The sequence below is a fragment of the Pantherophis guttatus genome, chromosome 3 (genome assembly GCF_059756535.1).
Source record: "Pantherophis guttatus breed Tessera chromosome 3, ASM5975653v1, whole genome shotgun sequence".
Classification (NCBI taxonomy): Eukaryota; Metazoa; Chordata; class Lepidosauria; order Squamata; family Colubridae; genus Pantherophis; species Pantherophis guttatus.
In genome coordinates this window covers 48,000,625-48,013,679 of record NC_142065.1, presented here as the reverse complement: position 1 = coordinate 48,013,679, position 13,055 = coordinate 48,000,625, and the positions used below count along the sequence as shown (strand labels likewise).

The following is a 13,055-nucleotide window of genomic DNA, read 5'->3' as shown; positions in this document are numbered from 1 at the left end:
TTAAAAGAAAAAAAGCCTCTGCCGATCAGGCAACTCAGCTGGGATCGTCAGAGCCTTTTGAAAGCATTTTTTTTTTCAACCTCTTCGCCGAAGAGATTGTAGAAAAAAATGGTTTTAAAAGTAAAAAAAAAATTGGCCACACCCACTCAGTCACATTACCCCCCCCCCCACCAAGCCATGCCCACAGAAACGGTAGTAACAAATTTTAGATTTCACCACTGCCTTTAATATATAGTGTTTGCATGTCTAAATTTTGGGAAACAATTACATTCAATTCTTTCTGCTGGGGATGTTCATTTGAAACCTGCAACACTTTATTTGCAGCCACTAGAAAGACATTTTGCATTTTTGAAGGTTTTGTGCAAATACTAATATCAAAGGCAGGCGTTATATTAGAACCTCATTCCTCTTAGGAGAAAGTACTGAAAAGGGAATTTTCTTTTGCAAAGCTTGTCATTAGCAAATGCAACCAGATGTTACCTAGTCAGGTAATGACACGTCTGCAACCAAACCACCACACTCACAGAGCACCAAGCATATTAGATCTGACCTCTCCACTCTGGCTGACTTCATCCCGTATCTGGCAACATCTATGGTTGTATCATTTGGGAGCACATTTCATTCTGCTGGGCCAAGTCAGAGAGAATTCATTCTTTTAAGATTCTGGAAGAACTGACACAAAAGTTAAAATAGGCAAAAAACATACTTCTTGTAATTTAAGAAGTTAAGAAATTACAGCTGCTTTATCTGTCTGATAACAAATTGGACTATATATTGTCATGCTGTTCCTTAAGAGACTCAGGTGTTTTTGCACATATAAGTGACAAGAGATTACTGATCTTTAAAAGAAAAATGGAGTTGGATAAATGGGCCAGTTTTACTGGCTTTAATTATGTTTTTTTTTCCAGATATAAATTCCTTCTCTGCTATTTCCCAACTGTAATGAGGAATGATTAAATGTCCACAAATAAATATGAACACATATTTGCACATTTTCCCCACTGTATACAGCATGTTCCTAAATGTTCTGGGATGCACACATAATTATATTTCACTTCACATATTAATTTGGAAAGTTCAAATTGGAGTGGTTTGTCTTAATATACAAAGCAAGCAAATTCGATCCTACTCCTAGGGGTGGAGTGTCAGTGACTCCAATGGGCTCTGAGGAGAATAAAACTTTTTTTAAAATCAATTTTCTTGTTGACAGAAAACAATAGAATCCTAACATGCACTCATGCACAATTTTGGCGATTGAATTTATGTTTCTAATTGTCTCATATCTCTGGGAAAAAAAAGAATTTTTTTCAGGCAAGACTGTGGACAAGCTGACATCTGAGTCTTAAATGCACTTTCTGACCCATTCTGTGTCTGGCCAGAAGCATATTTTAATCACATCCTGAGCAATTTGCAGAAGTCTGTTCCTAAGGCCTGGATGTGATAGCAATAGAAATAGCACTTAGACTTATATACTGCTTCATAATGCTTTTACAGCCCTCTCTAACTGGTTTACAGAGTCAGCATATTGCCCCCAACAATCTGGCTCCTCATTTTACCAACCTCAGAAGGATGGAAGCAGGGGTGAAATCTATTTACCTTCCCTACTGGTTCAGAAGTGCACGTGCTGCACTTCACGTCCAATTTTGGACCCTCTGTGCATGCACAAAGCCTTCTGCGCATGCACAGAGGGTCAAAAACAGGACAGGGCGGGTGGGCGGAACCTCACACTGCCGCCACTACTGATTCACCAAACCACACCGTGCCACCGCTACTGGTTTGCCCGAACGGAGCAAACCGGTAGCATTTCACCCCTGGGTAGAAGGCTAAGTCAACCTTGAGCCAGTGAGATTTGAACTGCCGAATTGCAGCTAGCGGTCAGCTGAAGTAGCCTGCAGTGCTGCATTCTAACCACTGCGCCAACTCGGCTCTAAAGGCCCAGTTAGTTATATTATTTCTAATTTGAAAAGGAAAATTACTCAACTGTTTGGTTTATGATGGTTCATTCTAGAAGTATATCATACATCAGGATAACTCTGTGGGTATTGCTAAATTTAATTCTCAATAACCCTAGAGATGAAGGAGGTTGGAAGTTATTATTCATTTGCAGACTAGAAACTCTCCAAATCTGTAAAGCAAAGGGAAACTATTTCAAGTGTCATTTTCCTATATAAAATTGGTTATTTCTACTCTTCTCCAGGTTCATTTCAGTTCGGAAACAGACCAATCAGAAACTTGAGATTGGCTTGGATGTTTACCCAGAATGTCCCTCCATCTTGTTCTTAAAAGAGCACCTCTTATGTGAGATGTGGCTGCAGAAGGGGTTGTAATGAACCATAGATTTTCTGTTATTTATTCCAACTACATGTATGTATTGTATGCAAAGTCCGGAACCCCTCACTATTCACTATTAAAATCCACATAATTATGGTCCTGCTGAGTAAAGTCCAGAAAAAAACTGCTACTGAGAACAAAAGAACAATTTTATAGAGAAAATAAACAGAATCTACATATGGCACTCACACTTTTCTTTATTTTATGTCCTCACCACAGTTACTACAGCTGTGATAGATGTCAACTGAAATGCCAGTAAAGGAGAATATCTGTAGCTCAGGGTTGAAACAACTAAGCTCCTTGGTGCTCTCTGAACTTGGTTGTTTTCTTGCAAATATTTCATTACCCAAACTAGGTAATATCATCAGTGCTAGTACTCAGTCGAAATTCTTCTGGTTTTCAACCATCACAACAATTTTGATCTTTTGGGACAATTGTCTCCTCTGTGTTTTCCTCTGTAACACAGTAATATGTCAGACCATGTTCAAAAACTTGTTATGTATCAGCAGAGACCACAGACGAATCCACCAGTCATGAAAACATTTGTTTGGATGGGAACACCATTAACTGGAGCCTCATTGGTGTATGGCTATCTGCCTCATTTATCCACAGCCTGCTTCTATTGAGTGAAGTAACCATCTGCTGCCAGCGGCACACACATTGAAGGAACTGCTTGCAACACAACCAGGAACAAGTCTCAAGGGAAAGGAGCCTGGTATTAATTTCACTGCCAGGAGGATGTTGATACAGTTGGACTGTTCTCCTGGCATCTCTCTTTCCTTCCTTTCTCAGCTTAGACTTCACTATGTGGGAGGAACGAGAACTAAGATGCAAAAATATCATGTCTCTAATAGACCATGTTGGACTGAAAAAAATCAATAAAAATAAGGAAGGTGCTTTAACAAATAATAATAATTTAAATATTTTAAATATTTCTGAAACATTTTGAGGGGCTGAATTCCTAGCACAGGATACTTAAACATCAATTGGAATCCATTCTAGGGAATCATCTTACTCATTGTGGAGCCACAAACTGCAATTCTAGCTGCTTTGTCGTTTTGATTTGGCATCACACACTTCCTTTCCTGAATCAGTAACTCCTTTCCTGCATGGCTCAATTGTTGAACTAAACAACTGCCATCCTCACCAATCAGTTCTGGACTCCATAGAAATCCTTATGTTTGAAAATAAGACAGAAGCCTGTCTGATTCTTTGAAATAACCTCCTGCTTGATGGTGGGAAGTGAAGGTCTTTCTTCTCCCTGCAACCTCAACTAATATGGTCAGTGACAAAGGATTACAGAAATGGGTGTCCAATGAGCCTAGACAGCTCTGCAGACAAGGCACTGTAATTTAACACCAGCTGTTTGCAATTACTGTAAGTTCGAATCTTGCCAGGCTCAAGGTTGACTCAGCCTTCCATCCTTTCTAAGGTAGGTAAATTGAGGACCCAGTTTGTGGGGGCAATAAGCTGACTTTGTATAAAATATACAAAAGTATGAAGGCTATTGCTTAACCCACTGTAAGCCGCCCTGAGTCTCCGGAGAAGGACAGCATATAAATCAAAAAATTTTTAAAAAAATGATTTTAGAAGACAGCAAGTTTTAGTAGTTTTTTTTTCTTTCTCTTTTTATGGTATCTTTTAATAACAAAATAGTGGAAACTGGCAATAAACTCAGAGATTATTTTTTTTTAAAAAATCATTTACCTTATTGTTAACAATAATGTATTTTTATGATTAATTTATCATCAGTGATATACTGAGCAATAACTATGCAAGCTATTCCTTTTTGTTTGTTCTTTTCTCTTTTCTTAAAACATTAATAATCTTGTCTAATTCTACTGTAGAGGCTCTTGATCAGTGGTTTGATTCAACATTCCCATTATCAATTCAACAGCAAAGAATGAAGACAGAAATGCTGCTTTCCTCACTATTGTTCACTCTCCTCTCCAATTTAGCAAACAAAATTGGGTTCTCATTTGGGAAACAAAGACAAATGGAGCAAGAGAATCCTTAAAAACCAAGATGTAAAAGGAGCTGATTAATTTTTGTTGTTCAAAATTGCCAGTGCAGGTCAGAACTTGTTGATCTCAAATATTTGCAAAATAAATCTCCATCTATGAAAGATACATCAGAAAGAAGAGGTGTGCACAAATTTGCTTAGCAGCATGAATCCAGGTCTGAGGCTTAAGTTTTTATCTACTGCAGTCATTAGCAGTTGGATTGAAAGGGAGGAATTTAAGACCACCAGGACTATGATATTCATCTGGTGCCACAGAAAACATCCCAAATGAGAAATATTGTATTACACAATGTAGCTATGATAAAATAAAAACAATATTTGTACATTATATATTTCAAAATAGAAAAAAAATCTGTTCAATTTGATACTTTAAAATGTGAATCTTATTTGTAGATGCTCTCTTTGCTTCTCCTTGAACTGCAAGAGAAGTTGACCTGGAGGAAAAAAAAAAAAATTACCAAACCTTTCTTCCCTTCTATCTTCTACCTTAATTTTTCAAAAAAACATCAAGATGAGTAGTGTTTTCACAGTGCTGGTCAGTGAACCAGAAAAGAGGTGGCCAGGGGGGAGGGGGAAGTGGGGGAAAGGGATAACTTCTTGTTATTATTAATTATAACAAGAAATGGGATAGGATAGGGGGAGAGATGGAGGAAATGAGGAATAGATTATTGTTTATGTGCAGTTGAAAAAACTGGATATGTGAGCTCTTATGATGAAAAGAAGGAAGGAGGGATGGAGGGACAGAGGGAAGGAAGGAAGGAAGGAAGGAAGGAAGGAAGGAAGGAAGGAAGGAAGGAAGGAAGGAAGGAAGGAAGGAAGGCAGGAAGGAAGGAGAAGCATTAATGTATTTTTCATAACATAAGAAGGGAAAAGCATTTTCCCATACTGGACTCAATTTCCAGATTTCCTTGTATAGTTGGAAATTTGGGAGTTGCTATCCCAACACATTAAAGGGACATGAGATTGCAGAAAGCTGATATACCTGGGGAGATATACCTGACCTACTTTTACTGTAGTAAGTTATTTGACAATCAGCCTTAACCAAATGATTTTCTTGCTTGATAATTATTATGTGATAAAATAATTTCCAATATAATACTCAATCATATATTTTGCTTCATTGTAAACTTTTTCACAAAGAAAATATTTCAGCTTGGCAAAAGCCTTAAGAAGCAACAAACCTCACATCAAGATTCATTTCCAACTTTTATATTAAACTCGGTATCATAAGTACTATGTTGAAAGCAGTATAATTCCTTCCTTTAAACAGTGTTTTAGAGGAACAGAAGAGTGCTCCTATTTAACCACACTTACATACAGTCACCAATTATATTTAAATAATGTCATAAAATAGTGGTGATCTACACACAGCTCTCATACAAAAGCCAGTTTGATGTCCAGCATGCTGACATGCTGCGCTCTTGGCGGCCTAAACAGAAAGCTCATTAAGATAGCTAAGAGCTGCTTTGCTGCCATCTAGTGGTTATCCAGACTTTTTTAGCCCAAATCTAATTAAATACCTGCTAGATATAATCATTCTTTTCATAACCTTGAAAATCAGCAAGAGCATAGAACCACTGGGACTGAATAAATCTACAATAACTAATTCCTAATCTGCAGTGACAACCAATCTGTTGAGGAAACTTCCATCTAACTACCCTTTCTGTGGAGAAGGAAGACAAGAGGTTAAAAACAAGGGTGGGGAGAAGCTTTTAAGGTGGGGATTTGGAAGAACTTGTAAGCCTTCTATAACAGCGATGGATTTATAGGAGTTATAGCTTGGTTTTAATCCTCATTTCCATACTTTTACTGTACTGTATTTCTTTCTGCTTCTCTTTTATGTGATCCATAACTGCATAGAATAATCTCCAGAGAAGCCATTTTAAAAGCATATTTTTGCATTAATATTTAAATAGCAAGGTCTTTGCTATTAAATAACACAATGGAATTTTTTTAATATTTGGGGCCTTGAAGGACAAAAAAAATAGTTTGCTGAATGCAAAACAGAATTTCTGCCATGAGAGAATCAAAACTTGCTTTTCCTTCTCTTGTCACTAGATGGAGCAACAGAATGCTATCAAAATATTTATCCAACTCCGTAAACGGCTTTCTTAATCTCTGCAGTTAAAAAGAATTTTATCTCCTCTGCTGCTGTTTTAGCATTTAAACTGATTATCTAAATCAATGAGATTTGTAGAGCTGCTGCCCATATCAGCAACATGTACATTCTTCTTGTGGTTGCTGGGAGGCCCGACTTTTGAATGGTGTTTGTGCCATAGGAACAAGAAGCAGGAGAAAAGGCCAAAAGAAAGGAATAAAAAAGAGGAAATAGCATCATAAAATAATTTCTTTTTTTATAGAGGTTTCATTTGAGTCTATAGTCTTGGTGATAAAGATTTTCAAACTGGTGTGATAAAAGCATTTGCAATAAATTAAATTACTATCATGGAAAAACAGGCACTTTATCTTTTCCATAAGAATAACACTGAATTATTCACTTTTATTTTACCTATACAGGTTTATGAATTTCTTGAGGCAGAGAGCCTTCCCTTATTGTGCACCATACATTCTTCTAGCTTGTACAAATAAATAGAAATAATAAATACTAATACATTTATTATTCTGTACTGAGACTCATCCTCCTTCCTTCCCTCCCTTTTACAGCATCCTTTCTTAGATGGATATGTGATATTGAGAGGCCTTGAACTTCTTGTGACCAGTGGTGGGTTGCTCCCAGTTCGCACTGGTTCGCAAGAACCGGTAGTAAAAATTTGTAGTAGTTCGGAGAACCGGTAATAACATTGGCTGGCCACACCCCTGAACCGGTCCCCGGCCTGGTCTCCGCTCGCTTACCCTGCCCACCTCATCAGAGGCTTTTTTTTATTTTTTTACTTTTAAAAGCATTTTTTCTACAACCTCTTTGGCTGAAAAAATGCTTTTAAAAGTAAAAAAAAAAAGCCTCTGATGATCGCGCAGCTCAGCTGGGATCATCAGACGCTTTTAAAAGCATTTTTTCTACAACTTCTTCAGCCGAAGAACTTGTAGGGGAAAAATGCCTTTAAAAGCCTCTGGCGATCCCAGCTGAGTTGCCTGATCGTCTGAGGCTTCTAAAATAATTTTTTTCTGCAACCTCTTAAGGTTGTAGAAAAAATGCTTTTAAAAGTAAAAAAAAAAAAAAAGTTGGCCATGCCCACCCAGTCACATTACCCCACCAAGCCACGCCCACAAAATAAGCTACGCCCACAGAACCGATAGTAACCGATAGTAAAAAAAATTAGAACCCACCCCGCTTGTGACCCATGACTTTTCAAAGCAGAACAATCTATTCCTAAATTGGTCTTTCAGATCTTCCAAGAATCCACTCACTGCCACTGTAACTGAATCCATCCACTTTGGATAGCATTTGGGTGATTAATTAGTAGGTGAAAATAATGAAATTATTTTCAAAGTTACAACAGTACTGAAAAAAGTGAATTATGACTGTTTTTCACATTTATGACCATTGCAACATCTACATAATCACATGATCCAAATTGAGATGCATGGCAACTGACTCTTATTTGTGATAGTTGCAGTGTCCTGGAGTCATGTGATCATCTTTTGTGACCTTCTGACAAGCAAAGTCAATGAGGAAACCAGATTCACTTAACAACCATCTTACTAACTTAACAACTGCAGTCATTCACTTAACAACTGTTGCAAGAAATATTGTAAACTGGGACAAAACTCACTTAACAACTGTCTCGCTTAGCAACAGAAATATTCGGCTCAAACATTGTGACCGTAAATCAAGGATTACTTGCACTATATATCTATAACCAATTATTAAATTTTATGACTCAAAAACTCTATTGCTCTTTATAAAAATTTGTTGGTGATGAATTGATTTGATATGCAAACTTTACTTATTGATTAGAATAAACTTTACTTATTGATTAGAATAATTAAGGATTCCTATTTGACAATGGGAATAGATGTGGACATCCACACCAAAAAAACCTTAGATTATATCTTTTTCAACCAAAAATAGTATTTTGAATTTATTGGGTTCCGTTATTTTTATAGAATAAAGTAAATCTCATGTTGTTGCAATAAGATTAACACTTCATTCAAACATGTGTTTATACAATGTCATATATTTGTACCATTTCAGAAGGAAGTTATTACATATATTCAAGATTTAGACAAGAAGTCATATTTTCACATGTTCACATGTTCATTTGAATTATATTCCATGTCTAGAAAATAAAATCTGCTTTGGCATTGAAATATGTATTTAAGGTCCTGACTATGGTACTCAGTAATTTGCACAGTTAATGTTATTAGTAATAAACTGCTTAAAGAGGGCTGTAAAGCACTGTAAAGCGGTATATAAGTCTAAGTGCTATTGCTATTGCTATAATTTATAAATAAAAAAATATTAATGCAGATTAGCTAAGGGTGGCTATAATAAAATATGTGTCAAGGTTCCGTCTAATGAACCCAAGCAAATCAGAACTCTGAGATTAGAATCATCCTCAAAGAACTTCTTTATTGAGTACATCATATCAGCACTGCTTTAAAGGAAAACCATCTCTAAAGATCTCCCGAGGTTTCAGTATAATTAAAATAGGAAATAATCCCATCCCCAAGTGTCACAGGTCATGTTGACCAATTAGGTCAATTGGCGGGCTCTCCAGGCACTCTTTCCCCAACCTTATCCGTTGCCAGTAGAGATGGCCTTGGTTCTCACGAGAAAGCTCTCTGTTGTATCTAGTAAGGCATTCCAACCTCCTTCCCCCCATTCCCCCTCTATGTGGCAACTGAGGAACAGGAAAATGGCGGTTGCCAAGTTCGGTTCGAAGTTGACACACTGACTACCATTTATTGAAACGCTTAAATAGAACTTTTATATATGTAGATGCGTTTATGAATATATGCCCTGCATGCAATAATGCATTATTATATTTCCTTTTTCATAATTGTATTGTTTATATAATTTTGCATTCAATTAAAGGCAAAGAGGGGGGGAAATGTTCCCACTGTTGTGGTTTGGACACTGGTGATCTGATTACAAGAGTTATTCTTGCAAGAAAACCACCTAGCTCAGAAAGCACCAAGGACCCCACAGTTCAACCCTGAACTACAAATATTCTCTTCTATCGGTTATTCTTTTAATAATTAGATTCAGTATTACCATTCCCTTTATTTCTCCCTGTGGCATTTCATCTAAATAATAAATAGTTCTGTCTCTACACAAAACTTTAAAAAAAAAAAACATCTTTGAGTATCAGCCTGCATAACAGAAAAAAGTTCTGGACACATATTGAAAATGGGATTTGTGCAATATCAGCATGAACCTGATTCAGATCTGTCTGCTCTATCTTGATAGAAACTGACTATCTGTTTTGATTTGTTCCATTCTGCTTTGTAATTTGTCTTTGACTTAATCCTTATTTACATCCTAGGGCAGTGATAGCTAACCTTTTTGCCATCGCGTGCCAGGAGAAGTGGGGTGGGGGAGGTTCGCGCATGCGCGTGCCCACACCCATAATTCTATGCACCCCCCTGCGCATGCACGCACAACTCCCCCTCCCCCCCACTCCTGGCACGCGATGGCCTTTTTCTTTCTTACCTGGCTCCAGATCCTTTCTGGAGCCAGGTAAGGGCGAAAACAGCCTTTCCCACTCCCTCGGAGGCCCTCTGGAGGCCTGAAAGGGTCCATTTTCCAATTCCCAGTGGGACAGGAAGTGACTTTTTTGCTGTCCCCAGCCTCCAGAATCTCTAGAGGCTGGGGACAGCAAAAAAGTCACTTCCTGTCCCACCAGGAGTTGGGAAATTGGCCCTTTCAGGCCTCCAGAGGGCCTCTGAGGGAGTGGGAAAGGCTGTTTTTGCCCACCACAGATGCATAGAGAGGATCTGGAGCCAGGTAAGAAAGAAAAACGGGCCTTCCCCATGCCCCCCCCACCAAAGGGCCCTCCGGAGGCAGGAAACAGTCTGTTTCCCTACTTCTGGTGGGCCCAAAAGGCCCGAAAATCAGCTGGCTGGCGTGCGCATATGCGCCAGAGCTGAGCTGGCATGTCCACTGATATGGCTACGCAAGCTACCTGTGGCACACGTGCCATAGGTTCACCATCATGGTCCTAGGGAATGAGCCAATGACAGGAATTATTTTTTCTCTACAACTACCGGTAGCTAGTGGCTGCTCTTTAAACTATACTTTTGAATCATATGTGAACATTTTGGAACTTCCTTTATATGAAGAACTGGGGATTCTTCATGTAATAGAGACTAGCATAGAAAATAATTGTTCAGTGGTTCAAAGATAGCGCTACTTCATCTTTACATTCTGCCTTTCATAACCTTCACAGTAAGACTCAGCTATAACATGACTTCGTTCAAAGTTACCTGCAAACCCCTATTTTCTTTTTCTTTTTTTTAATGGCAACGACACCAAAATCTCTAAGGATGTTGTGCAATAATATATAGAAATGTATTTAATGTGCTCAAGAAAAACCTTGAATTGAGAATATGAGAATCTCACAAGATTTGGGGAAATTAAAAATAAAGAATTTGATGGGAAGGTATCAGAGCCATTCTGCAAGATCACAAAATGTCTGTTTTCATTGATAGTTATTCAAATGCAGAATTGTCCTCACTGAATTAGCATATATGCCCATCCAACCAAACCAAAGTTTATGATATCAGGAACAATTACATGTTAAAGATCACATTACACAGTTAAGATATCATCCCGAGCTATAGAATGGATTGCTTGGAATAGAAATTAGGTTGCTGATGAGTGAATGTTGCCCTCATATTATATAGCATATTTCACCCCATGAAATATCTGTAAAATACAGGCTGAAGTGCATTTCTACCTGTATTTTCAATGAGATATACTGTACGTGCCACAAACTCATAGTGCACTTCAGAAAGACACAGTTTGGTGGCTAAAAGACTTTCTCTATGTAGCATTTGAGGAAGAATGCAAACATTAGAAAGTGGCCTAATTTCTGATGAAGGGAGCTGTCTAATTGAGATGGTAGAGATAAATACTTCAGTTTGCAAAGGGAAATTATACACACACACACACACACACAGAGAGAGAGAGGGGGGGGTTGGGACTTGAGAAAATGGGCATCAGTGGCCATTTGCTGACTTTTCATGAGAACTATTATTCTACAGAATAGCTTCTCCCATGGGACGAAGAGAATGTCTCACTAAAGGAAGTTCAAATAAAACTGGACAAAGATTTCAAAAGGAGAGGAGCATTCTGGGGAGCAATGCAGTCTCAAGATGGGATAAATGAAGCTGGGCCAAACAGCTGAATTTCATTACTTGTCCAAAAAGCTCACTTTTGCACTGATCGAGAAAAGATACTGAGGAAGAAAGGAACACTCAAGGCATGGGTGGGGATGGGGAATGTCTTGCAAGGAAGGACAAACAAATATACAATGTAGGAAGTATCTCAAGAGCCAAGATGATTGACAGCGGCTAGAATTGTGTTTGCTAAAAATTGGAAAAATGAGGAAATACTCAAACAAGATGAAGTTATTAGGAAAATTATGGAATGTGCTGAAATGAGCAAATTGACATTTGAAATTAGAGAACAGGAAGATAAACAATACTATAAGATATGGGATTTATTTTATCGATGGCTAGATAATAAAACATGGAAATTAAATATGAAATATGAAATAGATGTTATAATACAATTTATGGAAATGATTTTAATGGGATGGAAATGCCACTGTTAAATGAATGACAAATGAGAATAATGATATAAAGATATATGTTAGATTGATAATGCGAGAAGTTAGAGAATTTGTAATGATGAATATGAGACGAAGCACAAAAGATTTGTAACCGACTGACACACTACTTGTAATTGGAATGGATGATGGATGTTTTTATGTTTTGTTTAAAAATAAAAAACTTTTTTTAAAAAAGAGCCAAGATGGAACAACTTTTTTCCTCTGTTGTTCAGTCTCCCTGTTTTCCTTTTGAAAGGCTATCAATGCCGCCAATATTGAGTGTTGTCCAACCATTGCTACAGAATATCACTAACGCGACTGGATTTATAATGACATTATAAATTATAACATGAGGTTTGTGATGGCTCTTCAACTTGGGTCAATAGTGTGTGTATGTGGATGTTGTCCTTGTTTAGCAACCACAATTGGACCAGCAACTCAGTTATTAAGCAAAATGGTCATTAACTAAAACCGTTACTGTGCTTATGATCTTCCTTCAGGTTTCCTTCCCTGTACAGACCTGCAAAGGTTGTGAATAAAATTATTTTTTTTCCATCACCATCATAACTATGTTTACTAAACAAAGGCAGTTGGTAAAAGGAGGATTACCCATATGCATGTATGAATGAATCCAATGAATCCTATGTGGAACAAAGCACTACAACTCTCTTCAAAAAACGCATGCCACAACAAAAACACCCCTGAAAACATCATGCAGAATTAGCTTCTAATATGCTCAGACACTGATAGAGGCATAGAGCCCCCCCCTCTCTATTTTCCTTTTGCTTTCCATTCTCTCTGTTATGCTTCTACACTAGCTTTCCCTTCACACTGCATCCTGTTCTCCCTCATTTGCTCTCAAGGTCACCTTCTCTGCCTGAACTGGATTTTTATGCAGTATATTGATTAATTGGCTCGAACGGCCCCCTATTCAGTGAACTTCCAGGATCAGCAAGTTTGGCATT

The 13,055-nt window shown here is 37.7% G+C and overlaps 1 long non-coding RNA gene across 2 annotated transcripts in view; it reads right to left on the bottom strand.

Moving 5' to 3' along the window:
* The window catches only part of LOC117663921 (uncharacterized), a 57,922-nt gene that overhangs the window by 27,770 nt on the left and 17,097 nt on the right, over positions 1 to 13,055 (bottom strand). For both annotated transcript variants that reach the window (XR_004590874.3, XR_004590875.3), the window contains exon 2: positions 551 to 672. This is a non-coding gene — a long non-coding RNA (uncharacterized LOC117663921). The remainder of the gene's footprint in view (positions 1 to 550; positions 673 to 13,055) is intronic.